At 36.6% G+C, this 22,809-nt stretch overlaps 1 protein-coding gene across 3 annotated transcripts in view; it reads left to right on the forward strand.

Annotated features, from left to right (window-relative positions):
* The window catches only part of LOC124389398 (urotensin-2 receptor), a 41,603-nt gene that overhangs the window by 13,822 nt on the left and 4,972 nt on the right, over window positions 1–22,809 (forward strand). The window contains exon 3 of one of the 3 annotated variants that reach the window (XM_046854830.1): window positions 13,954–15,461. The exons of the other annotated variants lie outside the window; for them this stretch is intronic. The gene's annotated coding sequence lies outside the window, so the exon portion shown is untranslated. Of the gene's footprint in view, window positions 1–13,953; window positions 15,462–22,809 lie in introns of those variants that run through there. 3 annotated transcript variants of the gene reach the window in all.

Raw genomic sequence — 22,809 nt, forward strand, 5'->3', positions numbered from 1 at the left:
GCATGACTGACTAAAGCTCCTTTAGCAGACAAGTCATTAAGCTGGGTTGTAGAAAGCACAGAAGGTTTTTTTGTACCAACAGTGATTACACTGTATGACAGATGCTCACTGTACTGGAACACTACACTGCTCTAAGTCAGTCTTAGGATTAGCTTATTGAGCCATATTTTAACTATTCAACATTAACTATACTTAATTATATGTGTTTAATTCCATTAATTTGGCTGTTACACTTGTTACAGTGTTTATTTATAATGTCAATTAATTTTAGTGTACTGTACCTCTCTGTGCTGCTATAATATGTGAATTTCTTTCTGAGATGAATAAAGTCTGTCTATTATTATTATTATTATTATTATTATTATTATTATTATTTTGTGTGTGTTTTAGAGAAGGCATGTGGATGAATTATGTTATGTTAAGAGGCTCTTCTGTTTTTGTTTAGTCTTAGAACATTGCAAGCAGGTAATGCTGTCATTTATCTTGAATGAGTAAGAGGAACATTAATTGTCCTTCATCATATTATATAGACAACTGTGGAATAAAAGAGCTGAGAGTAATTAAAAGGACGCCCATAAAGCTGATGCAATATTATAACTATTTGCCCTCTAGTTTCACAACCGTTAAGGGCCTGGACAAAATACAAATAGTACTTAATTACAAGAGTCAGTCTTTTCTGCCTATAATAAAGACTTTACTATTTACCCACAAGTATTAACCCTGACTCTTTCATTCAGGCTTTTTTCTCTTGCATTTCTAGACCCTATCTTTGTTTTTTCAGGTCTATAAATGTGTAGAGGTCTATTTTATAAGAAGACATCTCATAGGTAATTAATGAATGCCACATTCTTTCCAGTGCTACTGCTTCCTGTGGTGCCTGTAGTTTAAATCAAAGCAAATACATTCATGGCACGCTAGCTGCCATGAACTCAGATGCCTTCAAGCTGCCATGAACTCAAATTATTTCTTGATTTGTGCTAGTGGAGTACTAGAGCATTAATGTCTTGCCCTTTTCTTAGATTTTAAAAAAGGATAAAACTTTTGTAAGCATTTATCCGATGTAATACTCTAGTGACTTGCATCTTGATTCAAATTAAAAAAGCAACTTATCATCCTTAATGTTATAAGTGTCTGTCTGGAATTTAGTCTCAATGGTACATCTCTGTTTTTCTCACGGAAGCATGCCAGACTACATAGATTTTTCCTCTCTAACATGCCTATCTTGAAACATTGTGGTGAGACAGAGATGAATGAAACACAGAAGTGACTCAATCAGGGGAAAAAACATCAACACCAGACAGGCATTTTAGAGTAATATGAGAATCCCTTGTGGTTTATTATTGTGGACTATTGTCCAATTTTTTAAGTTTTGAAAAACAGCTTTAATGTTGCATTAACCAGGAACCAAATGTGGGTTTCTAAATTCAACATCAGTTTCTCTTTCACTGTATAATGAAATGCTCATTAGTGTTCTCATAATAAGGGACATAGGAAAGACAAATCTCAGCCTAATTATTTGCCTGAGTGGCTGTAAGCAAAAATAATTTTAGGGAAATGAGCCAGAAGAATAGTTTGGATACAAATAGCCTGAGAAAAGATTTAGAAAAAAAATGCTCTTGGGCAAGGAGACTTTTATAAACAAGAATGTAATTTTGTTATCTCAATTTCAAGATGAATAACCAATGGAACTAATAGAATAGCACACAGTTATGGCTATATATACAGTATATAAAAAGTACCAGTATAGATAGATAGATTATTGTTGTTTTAGCAACTCATACCATTTTCTCATAAGATTCACAAAGCTTTCTTGGCTTCTTTATGGTGTTTAGACCATCAGTTGTCTTGTGCAGAGAAAAGGGTGAGTACAGCTTCAATAACCCTATTAGTGCTAATACAACTACTGCACAAATCCATATTATGTCAAGGAATACTTAGTTAAGTAAAAATAAACAGACAATCCATAATTAATTTTATAAAAGAAGCCCCAAGTGCAGTCTCCAACACTATCAAAGGCTATCATGAAATAGGCTATCATGAGGACTGTCCCAGGAAAGGTAGCCCAAGAGCTACCTCTGCTGGAAAGGTTTATTAGGATTACCAGCCTCAGAAACAAAAGATTAACATAAATGCATCTCAGAGTTTAAGTGGCATGAGTAATGCCATCATGGTCAAATTGTGTCAAAGAACCTATTCTTCAGAAGAACAGCAAGCAGAAGAGACTTGCTTGGGACAAGAAACACAAGTAATAGACATAAGGTCAGTGGAAAACTGTCTTTTGTTTTGATGAGTCCAAATATAAGATTTTTTTTTGTTATAACTGCTGTGTCTATACAGCTGTACAGAGGGTGAATAAAGCAGTTTCTGAACGTGTTTTTACCACTATGAAGCATGAAGAAGGAGGTATGATGATGTGGGGATTCTTTTCTGGTAACACTGTTAGTAATTGAGTCTAAATTGATAGTACACTTAACTAGCATGGCTACCACAGCATTGCTGTGCTTAGCCATCTCATCTGGTTTGCACTTAGTGGGCCCATAATTTGTTTTCACAATAGGACAATTTCCCCAAACTCACCTCTATGTAAAAGCTTTTTGTTCAAGAAGGAAAATTATAAAGTGCTGCATCAGATGACCTGGCCTCCGCAATCACCCAATGTAAAAGCAGTTCAAATGGTTTGGGATGAGTTGGACCAGAGGGTGAAGGAAAAGCAGCCAACAAGCACTCAATACCTTTGGGAACTCCTCAAGATTGTTGGAAAACTATTCCAGGTGACTACCAACAGCCAAGCTAAACTATCATCAAAGCAAAAGGTGAATTTGTGTTCAAATATTTGAATGCTGTGTGTATATATATATATATATATATATATATATATATATATATATATATATATATATATATATATATATATAAACACCACACCTATTGCTGTTATATTACTTAGCGGATTTTTGAGTAAATTAATTTCACAAGAGAACGTATGCATTAGAAATGCAAATCATGTTAAGGTGTATGTGGAGGCTTATCAGAGAGCCAGAGAAGATCTAGAGCTGATTTAATCCTCTTTAATTTTACATCAAAATGGGATTTTGGCTATGTGCATAAAAAAGACCCTCTAGCTGGGAATCTTCCAGAGTGACATCTGCACAGCCACAGTGAATTACCTGCTAAATCCTGTGCTAACAGGCACATATCAATATGCATGTAACAGTCTGCTTTACTGGCTCTTGTTTAATGCATAGCAGCAAAGCCTCTTAAACTCAGCCACATTCCCGTAACAAATAGATGTAAGCACCCGTGTCCACTTCTTATGTTCATAATCTTCACAGATCCACCATTCACCTGTATTCCATCTCTAAATAGCAGATGTTGTTTACATACAGCAAACATGTATCTCAGATTTAACTACGCTTATAAATATTTAAAGTGATGATTATTTTTTTAAATTGATCGAAATTGCTTTCTCTCTTTAGCTGCACAATGATGGTTTCGAAAGTATGGAAAGCATTTGAATTGAAGCTGCCAGACACTAAAAATCACATCCAGTTTAGAGAACACATCGTGCTCCACCATAATATGTGCATATGACTTGATTAGTAGTACAACTGCAAATTTAGGAATGAACCAAAACAAGCAGGTTTAGAAGATCTATGCATCACAAGACCTTCTGCATTTGATTAAGGTAATTTATAATGTCAGAATGTAATTTTTATTTTATTATACTTAACTGATAATTTTATGAAATATCTTAGTATCTTATTTGAAAATTTATTCCTTTTTTACAAATTAATTTCTTTGTTTGCTATAAAAACTAAATATTAAGCAGGGGAAAAAAAACACTCCTTCTGATCTTGGCTAGAGAAAACTTGTATTTCAGTGAAGCAGTGGTGGTAACACACACACTTTTATCCTGTTTCTGCCTTTTCATCTTTATCATTTGAAATTCTGACCTGGTCATGGCCGGGCTGAGGAACAGCCAATCATGAAATAAATGCAGGTCTTTCATTATCTGTCAGCATTCGCAGCAGTGGTTCATTTTCTCTGGTCCACAGGGGAAGAGGGAGACTGTTTGCTGACATTATTTCAATCCCTATTCTTGAGTGTTTATCCCATAGGAAGCTATTGAACAGTCAGATAACCTTCTAGTTAATCTAGTTAAAACATTCAATTGTCTACATGGTGCCACTTTAGGGTTCAAAGAGCTAATAACAGACATAAATATTTATGATGTCAAATGGCAAAACTTACTGCAAAAGAAAATTCAGAAAATCATATGTCATATCTCATATCTTATGAATAATACAGTAAAGGGTAGGGTAATCTGTGCATTCAGCACAGATTCACAAGTGTAGTCACAAAACTCTTTTAGTGGCAATTAAAAATATGTATAATTTGGGGCCACAGGAAACATAACATTGATCTATATATAGTGTAATTATGTGTCACTGTTATAAAATAGGTGTTCATGTTTTATTATCACTTAAATTCAAAAGAAACAGTTGAGCATCTATTATCAAGTCAGTTACTTAGACATTTGCCATGACTTTCTAATGTAAGTCAGCCTGAAGAATATATAAACACAACTCTATATCATTAAAGATCATAACATTGATTAAATCAATATTTGTGAGACTTGCCACCTTTAATAATAAGCATTAATGTAGTTGAATGTCATGCCTATTTCTTTAGTTTCCTTTCAGGAACTTGAGCTGCATCAAAACGCTTTGGGAACGCCTTGTGTTGTCCATGCTCTGAATCACGTGTGCCAGGAAGCTACAAAATGGCTGAGCGATGGTAGCGACATTAGCTTCTGATTGTTCAGGTAAGCACTTTGTGTGTGAATCTGTGCAACCATGGTTAAAAGACAAACAAACTTTGGTGTGTGTGTCCCTCCTTGCCCCCGTTTCATTACTGTGCCGAAGGTCGTGGGGCTCACAGGTCAACCTAGCAGAAGGCATGGAGACGCACAACGAGGTGTCCAGGTCCTGGGAGACCCCATATGCGGCCTGTGATTTTTCGCTCAGTTTTAATTTGGGTTTAAGTAGTGCAGCTATGGGGAGATGCCCAGGGTCGAGGAGACGCTAGCTGGCTATCTCTCTCCAGGTGTTGCATTGCTAAAGGCTCCGGTATTGCCTACTAGGCCATCGAAAGCCACTTCAGCCTTAGTAGGTAAGGCCAGGCCATTATGCGTGTGTTGCAGGCATACCAGGCCGACCTGCTGCGAGAGTTGGGCGAGGGTTTTAGTTCTCGGGATGGCGATATTAAGGAGTTATGTCGCGCTGCCGACTTAACCCTTAGAGCCACCAAAGACACGGCGCGGGCCGTAGGTCGGTCAATGTCAGCCTTAGCAACCACAGAAAGGCATCTGTGGCTCAGCCTGTTGGAGATTCCCGACAAGGAATCGGCATCGCGAAGCCCAGAAACATCTAGACCCAAATTGAAGGAGTCAGCCAACCTGAGGGTGGTCCTCTCTACAAATAAACGTGCAGTGTTGAAGCGTCCCTGACAATCAGAGGGCCCTACAACGAGGAGGACTGTCTACACCTTGTGCAGTGCCATACCTACTAGTCACCACCAGGAGGCCAGGCTGTTAGCTACGTCACAGGATGTGCCTTGGAGTGCAGCCTCCCTCCTGCGGGTGCTTCCCCCCATCTCCACACAAGAGATCATGCAGATGGAGGGGACCCGCCACCTCTCCGGAGGCTCCAACGGCAGCAGGGCACCGCTACAGCCAGTTTCGAGAGGCTGGTTCCCCGATCAGGTGTCTTGGCACAGGAGGCCAGGTTGTTAGCACCCCCAGGATGTGCTTTGGGGCACAACCTCCCTCCAGTGGATGTCTAACTCCATCTCTGCCCGAGAGATTGCTGCGAATGGAGGAGACCCGCCACCTCTTAGGAGGTTCCAACGGCTGCAGGGCACTGCTCCAGCTGCTCTGTGAGGGTCAGAGGCCAGCCTCAAGAGGCTGGTTCTCTTTAGAGATTTCCTGGCAGCTTTGGAAGAGCTGCCAAACGTATCTCAGTGGGTCCTGCGTACAATAGAGGTGGGCTACTCGAATAAATTCGGGTCCTCTCCTCCCCGGTTTAACGGGATGTGTCCTACCATGGTGGGACACAAAAAGCCTTTGGTCCTGGTACAGTAAGTGCGCACCCTCGTAAGGAAAGGGGCCATCAAGGTGGTTCCTCCCTTAGTCATAGAGTCAGGCTACTACAGCCAGTACTTCGTTGTTCCGAAGAAGGATGGTGGATTGAGGCCGATCCTAGATCTACGCTCCTTGAACCGCTCACTCATGAGGCTCAGGTTCAGGATGCTTACCCTCAAAGAGGTCGTGTCTCAGATCAAGTCCAAGGACTGATTTGTCACGATAGATCTAAGGGATGCCTATTTCCACATAGCCATCCTTCCTGCTCACAGGAGGCTCCTGAGGTTTGCATTTGGGGGCGAAACTTACCAATATCGGGTCCTCCTTGAGTTTCTGAAAGGGAACGTCTCTAGGTTACGTTTGTAACCCTAGTTCCCAGAGGGAACGAGATGTTGCGTCAACAGGCTTCCCTGCATCCCTGCGGCGCTTACCTTCTCTTTTTCAGAAGCTAATGTTGCTACCATCGCTCAGCCATTAGCTTCCAGGTTTACTCGACGTCGCCCGCCGATGACGTCGCAACTTGCCTATTGGCCGGATTTCACACGTGATTCAGAGCGTGGACAACGTGAGCCGTTTCCAAAGCGTTTCGACGTAACGTCTTGTTCCCTCAGGGAACTAGGGATACAAACGTAACCTAGAGATGATATCTTGTAGGTCTATACCCTAAAGTAATGTTTTAGTGTATATTTCTAACTGTATTGATTGGTGCTTGTTAATGAGTCAGTTTCTGTTTTCTACAAAATTTCTTTTCTTTTTCTTTTCTTTTTTTTCTACAAAAAAAAAGAGGGAGAATCCTGAATCTTTGGACACAGGTTTAGAATCAGGGTACACATTATTTATGCAGTTATTCACATACATTCAGCATTGCAGAGCATAATGTATGAGTATAAAAACAGGTGTTATCTAAAATAAACATTATTGGTAACCCTAGAATAATTGCAGAAATTTCAGGATGTGAAATCATTAGAGCACATGTGCTATACAGTCTCATAGCAACAAATCATTGTAGGGTTACAAAGTGATGCATTCTGAACGAGGCAGATAAGAAAACCCAGGACACACACAACAAAGTGAGACTAGGCTCCTAAAAAGGGGCAAAAACAGAATATAGCTTTTAATGCTCTTAATGTTTTTCTTTAAATCTTGTGGATGAACCTGCAGATAGATTTTTTTCCAGAAACAAGATTCGGTGTTGTTCCATTCATTGTTGATGGCTTTAAGCAGTTTTCAATTCAGCCTTGACTTTAAGCAGTGGATGAAAAATTTTGTGAAACCTGGCATTTGTTGAATTCGATATTAAACAGTTTTATCGTGATCATGATGTGCTTTTGCTTATAAAATGACCACAGAATTTTATTTTCCTGTTTGTAGTGTTTTCCCCATGTAGTTCACTGCAGCAAATGGAGGCAAAAGACCAACAAAATTGCTAGATTTCTGACCAATGATTTGTTGCTGAGACCATTAACAGCTTAAAATTTGCCATATTTGCCAAATAAATGGGTTGGCCCATTTTTTTTGCCCAAGAATGTATGCTTTATCATAATTCATATTTAGATGATTTTTACATTCCTTTCAATAACACTTCATTAACCTGCAAGTTCACACATTAGTGTTGAAATGTCAGTAACAGCAACATGCAATGAAATTACTAGAGCATGTCAGGGGTAAATGGGAGCAGAAGGTGAAATTGAGCAGAGGGTAAAGAGCCACAGAGTTCTTCAGCTGAAAGTCACCATGAACTTTTCTTTCTTTTGTTCCTTCCATTTAGCTTTAAGCATCAAGCACCATGTACTACTCATAAGGGTACTCTACAATAATTCATCCAAGCTAACTCAAAAAATGAAAAAACAAAACAAAAAAAAAAACACCAAGACTCTATAGCAAGAGGAAGGAATAGCAAGCTAAAGAGAAACCCTGCAATATGCACTCTGATTCAACCTTTACTCTCAGTATGGAATTACCACAGTTTAAACATCATCAAAACAGCATCAAATGTGTAGAACATACATTTTTGTCCAGTGGGCCATCAAAAGTGCAGTCAGATAACAAAATCTTAATATACTTCTGAATAAAGGAATGTATTCTGGAAATAGGGTGTGAAACTGGAAATCATCATTATTGCTATTACTATTATTATACATACTTCATGGATTGTAGAAATGTTTATAACGTTTTTCACTAAAGTGAATAAGCACAGGAACATATTCTGACTGCAGCCTTTTTAAGATTCAGTGATGCTCCAATGTATAGTGAAGCAGAGGATGTGGCAACTGGCTTTTTGCTTTGCTATAAATTTAATTTTGTGGGTTTGCTCCTTTATACCTCCTAGTGATGACATTTCTGCTCTATTTCTGGTTAATCATAGTAAGAAGATTGTTGCTTTGGCTCACTGCTTCTGGTCCTTTTGCCCCCTACTAAGTCGGTGGCTGCATCAGCACCCTGCTGATAACATACCCCTGCCATCTGATTTTGCTTAGACTTCATTTCAAATGACTACAGGCAAAAATAAAATCCCAAAATTACTATATTATGAACATTATAATGCACAAAATTACTATTCTGGACACTGCAGTATTTTTTTTTTTTTTTGTGTGTGTGTGTGTGTGATTTTTTTTTTTATCTGAGTGACTAGCAGTGAATGGGACAAATTTAGGTGAGCAGGATAAAAAAAAAATAGAAGAGTTGTTAAAATTTAAATGAATGCTTGTTTTTAAGGACAGATGGAATTCTGGCAAATCAATTCTGTGGACATCTTGTGTGTTTATAAATGATAAAAGCCTCGAAACCTACATTTTTTGTAACAAAAACAGAGAAAAAACTTGCTGTACAGACTCACTTTGGTTGGATGCAAAAAAAGCAGATGGCTGCCTTCTAAAATTGGGCTTTATCATATTAAATGAATACAGAATGAAAACTTTACAATCTTCAATGTCTGGTAGCTGACGTGTACATCTATCAACATAATAATAATGATGATTCATCAACCAGCATCTGACAGTTATTTTTGCAAATGCACTGGTTGTTTTCTAACAGTATAATCAATGAAGTGACTGTTAATAATTCTCACTTACCCAATTCCTACATATAGATATTAAAGTGTGTTCTGTGTAGGTCTAATAGCTTATACCTAGTGTACAGCATGTATTTAACAGCAGGAATCTATAGAACAGGGGTGGCCAACCCGCGGCTCGCAAACCGCATGCGGCTCTTTGGCTGGTTTTATGCGGCTCTTACATTCATATCGAAGTTTGTGTTTGTGTTTTTTTTTAATATGCGTGTTCGCTTCGCTTGAGTTCAAGACGGTATTTAACTTAAATGATCTTGCCCCTACTGGGAAACTTTGCGGTATATTCATCTCACGCGCATGCGCATTTGACGAAAATAGCGTATTGAACTCAAGCGAAGTGAACACGCACATAAAAAAAAAACAAAGTCTGTGTTTTCTACACTGAAACACGTGAAATCAAAGCATCAATCTGTTCTGACTGACACCCATGTGAAAGAATTGCTTCGAATGGCAACAACGGAATACGAGGCAGATTTGAAGGGGATTGTTCAAGGCAAGGAATGCCAAAAGTCCAACTAAGTAACATGCATAGTAAAAGAAAAACGCTATTGTAAATTATTATATTTTTGTTTGTGTACTTGGTTAAACTAAGAGTTTGTGTGCATGAGACAGTGCACACAATGTTCATTGTTGAAAATGACTGTCCTGTGGTCTTAGAACTGTAGGAGTCCATTTATGTCATTATGTTGGTGTGTGACATTTACAATAAATCTGGCTGAGCAGTTCATGTGTGCCTATGTGTATGATGTGGCTCTTTGCGGTAACACAGTAAACAATGTTGCTCTCGGTCTCTGACTGGTTGGCCACCCCTGCTATAGAATCTACAGTGCCCTCCACAATTATTGGCACCCCTGTTTAAGATGTGGTCTTCTAAAAATTCTCCTTTTTTTTAAAACAACATAGAACCCAAATGCAAAAAAAGAGAAAAATCCAACCTTTCATTTCATCAAGTACATAACTTTGGTGGTAAAAAAAATCATACATTTAGAAAAAAAAAAAATTTGAAATCATGTGTCCCACAATTATTGGCACCCTTAACAATTCCTCTGAAAAATTTAATTGGTTTTTTTTTTTTATATATATATTTTTCTGTAGTTGCTAAGGTTGGTCAGGGTATCTAGGGACTTTTAATTAGTAATTCATGATTTCCTGTTTCCCTGGGGTATAAATATGACGTGACACAGAGGCCTAATTCTCTTACCCATTTGTCAACATGGCAAAGACAAGAGAACACACCATTCAAGTAAGGCAGATGTGTGTCGACCTTCATAAGTCAGGCAATGGCTACAAGAAAATAGCCACTCGCCTTAACTTGCCGGTATCTACAGTCAGAGGAATCATTAAGAAGTTTAAAACAACTGGAACAGTGACAAACAAGGCTGGAAGAGGTCCCAAGTTTATCTTGCCACAACGCACAGTGAGGAGGATGGTAAGAGAAGTAAAAAAATTTCCCAAGCTCACCGTCACAGAATTGCATCAAAGAGTGGCATCTTGGGGTCACAGAGTCTCCAAAACAACCATCAGACGCTCTCTACATGCCAACAAGCTGTTTGGGAGGCATGCAAGGAAAAAGCCTTTTCTCACTAACACTCACAAACGTAAACGCCTGGAGTTTGCTAAGCGGTACTGGGACTTCAACTGGGATCGTGTGCTTTGGTCAGATGAGACTAAGATTGAGCTTTTTGGCAACAAACACTCTAAGTGGGTCTGGCGTAAAACAAAAGATGAGTATGCCGAAAAGCACCTCATGCCCACCGTGAAGTATGGTGGAGGATCTGTGATGCTGTGGGCCTGTTTCTCTTCAAAGGCCCTGGGAACCTTGTTAGGGTGCATGGCATTATGAACGCTTTGAAGTACCAGGATATTTTAAATAAAAACCTGATGGCCTCTGCCAGAAAGCTGAAGATGGGTCGTCATTGGGTCTTTCAGCAGGATAATGATCCAAAACACGTGGCAAAATCTACACAAAAGTGGTTCAGCAGTCACAAACTCAAGGTCCTTCCATGGCCATCTCAGTCCCCAGACCTCAACCCAATCGAAAACCTGTGGGGCGAGCTAAAGAGAAGAGTGCATAAGAGAGGACCCAGGACACTGGATGATCTAGAAAGATTGTGCAAAGAAGAATGGTCAAAAATCCCTCTCTCTGTGTTCTCCAATCTTGTGAAATGTTATAGGAGGAGATTAAGTGCTGTCTTGTTGGCAAAAGGAGGTTGTACAAAGTATTAACATCAGGGGTGCCAATAATTGTGGCACACACTGTATATAGACAGATTTATATAGAAAATAAGAAATGGCACAGGGAAACCTTAAGCTATTTGTATAGCCATTTGGTTTGATATTATAGTTTAACCAATGATTTCCAACAATTCAAAGCATCATGTAATAGTCTTTGTAAATAATAATATAACAATAACGATAATAATATATTTAGGGCTGCAACTAACGATTATTTTGATAATCGATAAAACAGAATTTTTTTCCCAATTTGATATTTTGGTTATTATAACTATATAAAACCCTAATTCAGGGTATTGGTGTATAAAATTGTGCTTTAAAAAAAATAAAATTTTAGATTTAGTTTGTTTGCACTGTTTTAATTTATTCGCTCACTATGATGGCAGAACAGATCCAGTGCGACTGTCCCAAAGTTAGCAAACAGTTTACACAATAACACTTCATTAAACTACAACATTTTCACATGATGAGGATGTACAGTTTTTGCTTATGGTGCTGATGTTTCGCCTTCATCCGTATCACGTTTGTTTTCTTTTCATGTGCTCATGCATTACTGTGGTATTCCATGTCACACAAGCTCAGCTTTGCTTCCAGGTTACAGTCTTCTTTGTTGCGTTTAATATAAAATGCTCCCATGCCCTGTGTTAAATATAAAAGGCTCTTATGCCCCTGATGTTTTTGGACACACACTTTTCCACGCTGCCGGGTGACTCTGTACTATCCTCCATTTTCACAAGCAGCTGTGTAATCTTTACATCACGCTAAGCCATAATTTGAGCAGCCCAACGAATCGATAATGACATTTGCTGACAGTGAATTTCATAATCGATTATTATCGATTTTATCATTAGTTGTTGCAGCTCTAAATATATTATTATTATTATTATTATTATTATTATTATTATTATTATTATTATTATTATTATTATTATAACTGTAACCTGGATGTATTGCTGGTCACTTTTACTCAGATTTTTTTAACAATGGTCACTCCTTTTGGGTTATGAGCCCAAGGCTGACAACGAATGTCTATGCTTATGTGTTTTAACACCACAGAGAATGTCTGGTTATTTGCATTTGTGGGCTCAGTTTTTGGTCCAGCACAGCCAGTATTTGCTTGTCAGAGCTGACAGGTTTGGTGGGTGCCAGCTAATTTTTTTCATGTTTGCACTTTATAATTGTGTAATAAATGTGCATTTTTATCCCTAGGTGGGTTACAAAATGTGCATTTATACAGGATATTTTTTGTTGTTGTTGATTGGTTGGAGGCAAAACTAACTAATGAATTTATTTAGATAATAGTCAGCAGAATCAAAGCTGTTATGACATTAATTGCAGTTTTGATGAAATCTAAAATGTTACTGTTTCTTTCATTATCTCTAATGTTGCTTTAGACCAGCAGGGTTGCTTTAACACACTTCAAAATCTATTTGTGGAATTCTACACCATGTTAGTTTTTGTGCTAATGGTTGAGACGATACAAGAAAAATGAATCCTTACTTCTATGCATGTGCAATACTTTAACATTTAAAGCACGTTTGTACGTCGCTCTGGATAAGGGCGTCTGCTAAATGCCGCAAATGTAAATGTAAATGTAACATTCAGTGGCTAATGACAAGAAAGTATATGTGCGTGTGTGTGCGTATATGTGAATTGAATCTGTTCTCATTTGTGGTTAATTCTGAATGATGCATACATAATTTGCTAATTGTTAAACAGAATTATTAAGTATTGATCTAACAATTCAAAAACTGAAAACAGACTTAAAAATAATTCAAGGCTCAACTAATCATGTCATGCTTATAATTACATAGTGGTTTCACCCCTTAGAACATGTCAACACTTTTCCCAGCAAACTTGCTGTCCAGTGGCATGAAAGCACTAATAATATGACCAAAATATCAAAAAAGACAGGCTGTTGTCAGTTAATTAAAATATTTATTTTATATGATCAGATAAAATACATGGTGGACCATGGTATTCATGACCAGTGCACCACAATTAGATTTTTGCTCCTGATTTCCATCCACTTGTATTTTCCCCAACACTAATAGCATTATTTATGTCAAAAAGAAAATAAAAAACTGACACCCAATTTTAACAGATTCATATAAAAATGTGAAGAAGGGGTGGAAAACATAAAAGTATGAAAGTGCAAAACTGCTTTATTATAACATATAAACTGTAACAGGATGTGGGTAATGCATACTATCCCTGAGCACATACAGAAACTATCCAGAATGAGTAGAACCTACTAATTTTTTATAGTTCCATAACCTGCAGGCATTAAAAAAAGCATTACCGTAATAGGCAATATTGCAAAAGGCAAGACAGATAAAGGCTTGGACACTGTGTATAACTTAATTCAACAAGCACTGCTCATGCTCTAAAACCTGGCTGTATGCGAGAGTGGTCTGCGTCTGCATGCACCCACAGTCCAAAAACATGTCTGCCAAGTCAACAGCCTGGGGAATTAACTGGGGACTGTGACTTTATTTTATTATTACAGGGTAAGAGGAAGAGCCAGGAGCATGCCAAGACAACAAGCATCTCTGCCCTTGATAGGAAGGATGCAAAGAAGAAAGAAAAAGGAGCAAAACAGCCAAGAGGAGGAACAGAAGTTACTGCCTAAAAATGTTATCCCCATTTCATGCATTTCTTAATAAATACTGATAATTAGTCAGGGTTGTCTGCTAAATTCTGGTTTGAAGTGGAGATTTAATATTGCTTTCTTTAAGTAATTTATTTCTATGCTTTGTTTCCTTGATGATAGTTTTGTTGTAATTGATTTAGCATTGCATGGCATAAGCTTATATTAGAGCTGACAAGTCAAGCAAATATATTCTATTAATACTGACCCCACTCTGAAGAATTTCACAGCAAGGGAAATTCCAGCCAGGAGAAGTTGTCCATCATATTCACCTCACTTAAAATCATCAAACTGATAAAAGGTTCACTGTTTGAATGCAAGAAACTAATAAACCATTTTTAACCCATGCAATATATATAATAGCTGCAGATTGATATGCAGAAGAATGCACCACTTTCTTCTTCTGCACTTTTCCCTGATACCCGTGGTGCTGAGGCTGACAGCTGCTCAATGCCTGTCCAGTGAGCTGACCTAAGATTATTGTTCTTCTGTGCACACACCTTAGCTGAAACTCTTCTGAGAGGACACAATGATGACTGCTTTTGTAAAACTTTAAATAGATGAATCAGGGGCTCAGATCAAGTCTGTGTAATGACCCTTAGTCAACTATTGACCTGCTAGAAAAAAAGATTTATTATTACTGCACAGCAAAAAGACTCCTTTTCAACATTTATTTTAAACTGTATTAAAATATGTGTTTATACCACAATTTCTGGTGTTCTGTTGTGTTGAAACACAAGGTAAAATATCAAGCATGCACTTTGACATATTTGTAAATGTTGTGATTGGTGACAAACTGATTGTTTACTCGAAAGCAAGTTGCTTACTAATGTCACACAAGATGGAATAATAATAATAATAATAATAATAATAATAATAATAATAAAAGATTCTACAAAAAAAGCCAAATGCATTTCCTATTTCTCCTTAATACATGAAGCAACCTAAGAAAGGGAGAAAAGAAATGAATTCCTCTAAGCCTTACACAAATTTCTTGTATAGAAAAGCAGCCTATTGAGCAAAAAAAAGATTTCTCACTCCTAGATAAAGTTCTCAGTGGGCTTCCGAAATATCTAGCACATATGAGGATTAGTTCTTCACTCTTGTTAAAAAAAAAAAAAAAAAAAAAAAAGATTTTGGTCTAGACTGCTTTGTGTTTTTAGGCTAAAGGGAATCGGGTGTGCAATGTAGGGAGATTGTAAATACTTTCTTTTCCAGTATGACTTTCTTTATGCAGATCACATGTTTATTTTATTTGTCTTTTTCTCTTTGTGTCTTTAAACTAAATGACTTTTGTCTTTATTTAAGAGAACCAAAGTGTTTAATGAACAGAATGAGTATTCAATAAAAACACAATTTAATCTCTACTGAATTTAATCTCTGCTGCTTAACCACGTCTTGCTATAATCATATACCAACCCACCTGCACTATAAATACTAAGAGGTACAATTACTGTAGCATACAGTATGGGCTGATTTAAATGTATACTAAAAGGTCATACGTATTAAATTACAGTTTGTAGGTCACATCATATTATAGATTATATGAATACCATGTTGGTATCCATTAAATTCACTCAGCCGAGGAACAGCCTACACATAATTTCCTTTTCTAAAGTTACATAATTTCCTTTTCTAAAAAAATTATGGCTTCAAGGGTGCAACATGCTATGATCTGCTGCTGCCATGCAAGTCAAAAATCCACTTTCATCATTTTAATTTAGACAGTTTAAATTTCCTTACATCAAAAATGCAGTTAATAGGTCATGATATGCATGGGACTATATATACTATATTTCTTAAAGTATTATATAAATACAGTATATATATATATATATATATATATATATATATATATATATATATATATATATATATAAAAGTATTCAGACACCTGACATTTCCAGTTATTCTTCAATAAACTGTTCAGCAAACTGTTTACACAAAGTTGGAGGTACAAATTTGTATAGGATGTCTTTGGCTGCAGTAGCATTGCATTTTTCTTTTACTTGAACTAGGACACCCAAACCTGTTCCAGCATGGTCCCTTGTACACAAAGCCAGCTCCGTGAAGATATAGTTACATTGGTTGGAGTGAAAGATCTTGATGGACCTGCTATATAGCTTTGACCTCAACCCTATAGAACACCTCTGAGATGAATTGGAACACTGACATCCCAGTACCTGACTTTACTAAAACCCTTGTGGCTGAATGAGCACAAATCTCACAATTCATGGAAGTTGAGAATTTTTAAAGCTCTCTTTTAAACACATTATTATAACATACAGTTTCGGAAGAAAATTGAGACTTTTTAAAGCTTAAAAGACTTAAGACTGAATAAAAATGTTTTTATCTTGAGACTGATAGTTTGGGAGAGGATTAAAGAGATCAATGGCTGTTTTAATAGCTTTAAACGTTTTCTTTTCTTTTTCTCACACAGAGACCAGGTCTAAATATTGTACATAGCCTAGTGTTGTTAGCGTTTTTTGTTAAGATAAACTTAGAATCAATGTCTAAAGATTTAAAACATTTAAATGATATTTTTTATGTCAGACTTTACAGATTATTTATGGAAAATTATAGATCATATATCATTGTGTCAGTCACTTTTCTTTGTATACAGTAAACTTATTTCCTTTACACTAAAATCACCAAATGATCCTCAGCATCATTATCAGACTCTTTGTAGATTTCATCTTAAGGCTAGCCTCATAATTAGCTGCAGTTCAAATGCGAATGACTTTTGATTCTTGCATGCTGATCTGAATGATTGAGTAACAGTTATTAAAGGTCACATGGAAGGATGCCCAGAGTGCAAATCTGATGACCATGTACAAGTGTGTGACAGGATTTAATCAGTGTTCATTCATCTTGAACTTATCTGTTCCCACTTCATCTGATGAATCTTGTCCTCTCAGCATTAGTTCAGCTAGGCCCCTCGACACAAAAATGAACTTCAGGACAGACTAAATCATTGTCCAAGTAGCCTAAAGTGCAGTGTTTTATGCAACACACACACACACACACACACACACACACACACACACACACACACACACACACACACACACACATGCTCTCTTCTGTAAAGGGTGCAAGGTGCAGTATAGTCTGAGAGAAAAGCAATTTGCTGCTATTTTCAATAATAGAAGATAGCATTTATTTTACACTTGTATCCTACAGCAGTGGTCCCCAACCGTCGGTGAATTGGTACCGGGCCGCACAGAAAGAATACATAACTTACATTATTTCCTTTTTATTTATTATCTGATTCTGAACAATGTTTTATTTTGGAAAATTACCGGATTCTTTCCGCCACATCTGTCTATGACTCACTCTTGATGCATGTCAAGATGCCTCTGTCACATGTCTTACCTCCATCCGCTAACCTTCTTAAAGGAGCTGCTCCGCCCGCTAACACATAATACATTACCGCTATTAATTGAAACCCCCAAGTTAGCAAAATTAACAAAAAACAACACAGTGGATTCACGTTTATTATTATATTTAGAAAATACAAGTTTTTATGCCGGTCGTATCATTTTATTCTGTTTTATTTTTCCGCCACACCTTAAAGACCGGTCCATGAAAATATTGTCTGATATGTGGCACAAAAAATGTTGGGGACTACTGATCTATAGTACATCACAGGCAAATGCATTGACATGAAACAGATACTGTATCTAAGGGGCAACTTTAAGCTGTAATAAATTAATTTTTATTCAGTCTTTTTTTTATTTGTGCAACAAGCTGTATAATGCACATACTTTATAATGTACAGTTAAAGGTTGAAATGTCTTCACTATCTGAATTTCATAGTATTTTAAGAAGGTTGATCCTTACTGATCTGCTGTTTTTTACTTGTGAGACCACCTGAGATGGAAACAAGTGTAATGAATTCATTTACATTGAAGTACAAACAATTATATTTGCCAAATTATTAACTTATTTAGATTTTAATCTTACAAATATAAATTAAACTTTTGCCTGCTTTTGTTTTTTCCATTAACTATATTTAAACCATCCAATTAAATCCATATCTATTTACATTAATGCACCTTTCTGAAACTATACCTAGCACTTTATGTACGTAAATAAATAACTTGATGTCCTAAGAAAATGTATTTATAGGTCAGAGGTGGCAAAACATTTTGAGCTTTCTATTCCTATATTTATTATGTCTGTGGGGTAAGTATTCACTGAGATTCAGGTTGTTTTATTTATGTGTCTGCGAAGAGAGATTACAGTGCTGGCAGAGAGCACTCCTGTATGTTTTCTTAATTTTACAAAAGCTCAGTGTTTTGTTGTTATTATAAGTGTATGCAAATAAAACTAGACCCTTTACAGATTGGAATGATATATTATTTATATCTGTACGATCAATAAAGACAGAGTAATTTAAGTTAATAAAATAATAAAGTAAACTTGTTGCCTTCTGCCTGCTTATTGTGAGCTTCATAAACTAGTCTACATCTGTGGTGTGTAAGCCAGGAAATTATACACCAGTGGTAGATTGAAAAAGCTGTGCAATGACTGGAAACATGTTAATGGTTTAAAAACAGTGCGCATTAAAAAGAAAAAATATATATAAGATATTTTACCAAATAGATTAAAACAAGCCTATTTTTATAACAAGCCTATTTTAAAAATGTAAGAAATAGAAAGTACAAATATTTGTGTAAAAAATGTACAAACCCGATTCCAAAAAAAATGGGACACTGTACAAATTGTGAATAGAAAAGAAATGCAATAATTTACAAATTTCATAAACTTATATTTTATTTACAATAGAATTTAGAAAACATATCAAATGTTGAAAGTAAGACATTTTGAAATGCCATGCCAAATATTGGCTCATTTTGGATTTCATGAGAGCTACACATTCCAAAAAAATTAGGACAGGTAGCAATAAGAGGCAGGAAAAGTTAAATGTACATATAAGGAACAGCTGGAGGACCAATTTGCAACTTATTAGGTCAATTGGCAACATGATTGAAAAAAAAAGCCTCTCAGAGTGACAGTGTCTCTCAGAGGTCAAGATTTTTCAAAGAAAAAAAAAATAAAAGTTTGAAGTTATCATCATCTACAGTGCATAATATCATCCAAAGATTCAGAGAATCTGGAACAATCCCTGTGCTTAAGGGTCAAGGCCAGAAAACCATACTTAATGACCGTGATCTTCGGGCCCTTAGACGGCACTGCATTACATACAGGACTGCTACTGTAATGGAAATCACAACATTGGCTCAGGAATAGTTCTTTTCCAATAGAAAACATTGTCGGTGAACACAATCCACCGTGCCATTCGCCGTTGCCAGCTAAAACTCTATAGGTCAAAAAAGAAGCCATATCTAAAGATGATCCAGAAGCGCAGGCATTTTCTCTGGGCCAAGGCTCATTAAAATGGACTGTGGCAAAGTGGAAAACTGTTCTGTGGTCAGACGAATCAAAATGTTCTTTTTTGGAAAACTGGGACGCCATGGCACCCGGACTAAAGAGGATAAGGACAACCCAAGTTGTTATCAGCGCTCAGTTCAGAAGCCTGCATCTCTGATGGTATGGGGTTGCATGAGTGCGTGTGGCATGGGCAGCTTACACATCTGGAAAGGCACCATCAATGCTGAAAGGTATATCCAAGTTCTAGAACAACATATGCTCCCATTCAGACGTCGTCTCTTTCAGGGAAGACCTTGCATTTTCCAAAATGACAATGCCAGACCACATACTGCATCAATTACAACATCATGGCTGCGTAAAAGAAGGATCTGGGTACTGAAATGGCCAGCCTGCAGTCCAGATCTTTCACCCATAGAAAACATTTGGTGCATTATAAAGAGGAAGATGCGACAAAGAAGACCTAAGACAGTTGAGCAACTAGAAGCCTGTATTAGACAAGAATAGGACAACATTCCTATTCCTAAACTTGAGCAACTTGTCTCCTCAGTCTCCAGACCTTTGCAGACTGTTATAAAAAGAAGAGGGGATGCCACACAGTGGTAAACATGGCCTTGTAGCAACTTTTTTGAGATGTGTTGATGCCATGAAATTTTAAATCAACTTATTTTTATAATTTTTTTTACTTACAACTTATGTTGTATTCTAAATAAAATATTGAAATTTGAAACTTCCACATCATTGCATTCTGTTTTTATTCACAATTTGTACAGTGTCACAACTTTTTTTGGAATCGGGTTTGTAATGAGTGAAAGTAAACAAAGTAAAATAAAAATAAAAAGTGAAGTAAAGTGCTGACACCAGAAAAAATCTATTTTAGTATTTGTACTTTGTTACTTCCCACTAGAGACCTGCACTTGATTTGATGGGTGAATGTGTGTGCGGGCGGTAAAATACTCGTGTGTGGGAGAATAAAGTCATTCGAGCGACTCCCGCAAAATGGTCTTTAAAAAAAAGGAGAAGAAATTACTAAAAACAAATAAACTGTTATGTATATACTGCAAAAAATCAACATTGGCAACTAAAATAAAATAAAACGATTTACAGGTACAAGGTCGGAAGTGAACTCTCACGTGGTTCATGCACGGTAAATAATTTTTGCAGAAGTAAGCAAGAGCGGGACAAAACTTTGCGGGAGCGTGACTGAAAAATCAGGTCTCTACTTCCCACTTCTGGGGTTTATAGAGTTAATCTGCTTGGTTCTTCATGTTAAAATGAAGTATTATTTAAACTGATCTCACGGAAAAATACATACAAAAACAACAAACAAGCGTGATGATGTTCTATTCGATTATATATATATATATATAAACTAATGCTAAAACTAATGCAAATCTAAACATCAACCTTTAAAACTTCAGACAAATTTAATTGTACAAATTGACTTTTTAAGTAAAAAAAATTTCTTTCAGTTTCTAATTAATTTTTATTACAGTTTTAATTAAAGTTCATTACAAATTATCATTTTTGGTTTCCAGATAAGGTGAATTGTTTTTCATTAGTTTTGTAATAGTTTGAAATGACGGGAAGAGTCAATGTAATCTTAGGAACCTTTACTGAACGTAGTGCTGTCTTTTACAGGCCTCTGAACCTTTCTTTACATAAACACACCCAAAAACCCTTGCACAACCTTCCCAGGAGTCCTAGTACCACCCTCAAAGTTCTCTTAAAGGAACCCCACCATTGCCATACTCAACCAATACACTAAAAGTTCCACTACAGAATGGGAAAAGCTTTGCAAAATAGGACTGGTGATTAAATGTGCTCAGTTGATTTTAAGCAACATGCCAGAATCTACTTATATGGTTTTATTTTATCCAAGGTCACCAGGATGCATATATTCTTCTTGTAGAATGAATTATAATATCTTTTGTTCCTTTAGAGTTTATGATGCATGCAAGAGTATGAGCTTGCAAAAGCAGGGCCAGACTTGGCCTGGGCAACAAAGCAATATTGCATACCAAGCCTTAAATCATTCTGGCTTTATGAGAAGTTACAGCAATTAACAATTCCTTGTGCTGAGACCCCCAATCTATTTATTTTCTAAATAGAAAACGTCACAGTTATGGTAGGTGGGGGATTTTTATACATTTAAATAAAAATTCTTTTAGCAGTAAGATTTAGGTGTGCTTCACATCTGCCAATCATCAGGACTTAAAAACAATGCAGCGACAATTAACCTATGATAATATAAGGAACAATTTTCTCTTCATTAATTATAGGAAGCTGAGCAGGAACCATTACACTGACTGATTACTGTGACTAACAGTATGCTCAAAAGGATGTTGATGCTTAACTCCAATGTGTAGGCAGTCTCCAAATTGCTACCACAGAATCTGAGATATATAACTAAGCATTACGATTGTTATTAAACAATTTAAAGAGATCCTTATATACGGTGAAGTTAAGTCATGTTTATTTCTATAGCGCGTTTCACAATAAAGGGAAAGCCATTCTCATTTGGGTGATATCAAGAGTGTGATTATAAATCTTTAAACAATAAAAAACACTGGAAAGTGAGAACTAACATGAGCTCCAGCATGTAAGATTGTGAGTAATGTTTCTCTAGAGTCTTATACAGTCAGGTGACGTTATGGAACCAGGAGCTACTGAACAACTCATAATAGCTTAAATAGCTCAACATTTGAGATCATCATAGATCCAACACCAGCTTCTACATGCCAGAGCCTTTAAACACTCAAAGAAATCCAATGACCAAACTATTCATGAAGTGGGATCCAAATGGCACTGGTACGTCTCTAGATGGTTCGGGATTTTTGCAGGCTCGGCATCTACTTCTTTATATATACAGACATTACAAAATAATTTGTCCACATATGCTTGTGGTGCTGACATGTACCATACTTCTGGTAATTGTTTTGCCACTTTGTTACCAACAATGTTTCCGTCCCTGTGTTAGATATTGCCTTGTCTAAGTTCTTCATGTTTGCCAATTGACTGACTTCTGACCATTTTGGATTATTATTATTATTATTATTATTATTATTATTATTATTATTATTATTATTATGTGACAACATATTAGAAGTGAATAGCTTCTTGACTTGACTTGAATTTGTTTATCTTTTTTTTTACACTATATTCAGTGTGCATGCACAGAACACTATAATCATCATTCAAGTGTTGGCAGCTGAGAAAGTAAAAGAGAAATGGAGGTCAGCCGACCTCCAGAAAAAATAACCTTTCCAATGAAGGCTTGTGCTGACAGTTTTCTTTATCACTATGACACTGATGGAGGGT

The sequence above is a fragment of the Silurus meridionalis genome, chromosome 7, assembly GCF_014805685.1.
Source record: "Silurus meridionalis isolate SWU-2019-XX chromosome 7, ASM1480568v1, whole genome shotgun sequence".
NCBI lineage: Eukaryota > Metazoa > Chordata > Actinopteri > Siluriformes > Siluridae > Silurus > Silurus meridionalis.